Consider the following 1,093-nt stretch of genomic DNA (forward strand, 5'->3'; position numbering starts at 1 on the left):
GAGACCTGCCCTACTGGAGATACTCAAGGGAGCCCTACAGACAGAGAAACAAAGAAAGGACAGAGAGACTTGGAGAAAGGTTCAGTACTAAAGAGATTTGGTATGGGTACAATAAAGGATATTAATAGAGAGAGGGGAAAAATATATATGACAAACATAAACCAAAGGATTAGATGGCTGATTCAAGAAATGCCTTCACGGTTATAACGTTGAATGTAAATGCATTAAACTCACCAATTAAAAGATATAGATTCACAGAATGGAACAAAAAAAATGAACCATCAATAGGTTGCATACAAGAGACTCATCTTAGACACAGGGACACAAAGAAACTGAAAGTGAAAGGATGGAAAAAAATATTTCATGCAAGCTACAGCCAAAAGAAAGCAGGTGTAGCAATATTAATCTCAGATAAAATAGACTTTAAATGCAGGGATGTTTTGAGAGACAAAGAAGGCCACTACATACTAATAAAAGGGGCAATTCAACAAGAAGAAATAACAATCATAAATGTCTATGCACCCAATCAAGGTGCCACAAAATACATGAGAGAAACACTGGCAAAACTAAAGGAAGCAATTGATGTTTCCACAATAATTGTGGGAGACTTCAACACATCACTCTCTCCTATAGATAGATCAACCAGACAGAAGACCAATAAGGAAATTGAAAACCTAAACAATCTGATAAATGAATTAGATTTAACAGACATATACAGAACATTACATCCCAAATCACCACGATACACATACTTTTCTAGTGCTCACGGAACTTTCTCCAGAATAGATCATATGCTGGGACATAAAACAAGCCTCAATAAATTTAAAAAGATTGACATTATTCAAAGCACATTCTCTGACCACAATAGAATACAATTAGAAGTCAATAACCATCAGAGACTTAGAAAATTCACAAATACCTGGAGGTTAAACAACACACTCCTAAACAATCAGTGGGTTAAAGAAGAAATAGCAAGAGAAATTGCTAAATATACAGAGACGAATGAAAATGAGAACACAACATACCAAAACCTATGGGATGCAGCAAAAGCAGTGCTGAGGGGGAAATTTATAGCACTAAACGCATATATTAA

This window comes from Choloepus didactylus, chromosome 8, assembly GCF_015220235.1.
Source record: "Choloepus didactylus isolate mChoDid1 chromosome 8, mChoDid1.pri, whole genome shotgun sequence".
NCBI classification, from domain to species: domain Eukaryota; kingdom Metazoa; phylum Chordata; class Mammalia; order Pilosa; family Megalonychidae; genus Choloepus; species Choloepus didactylus.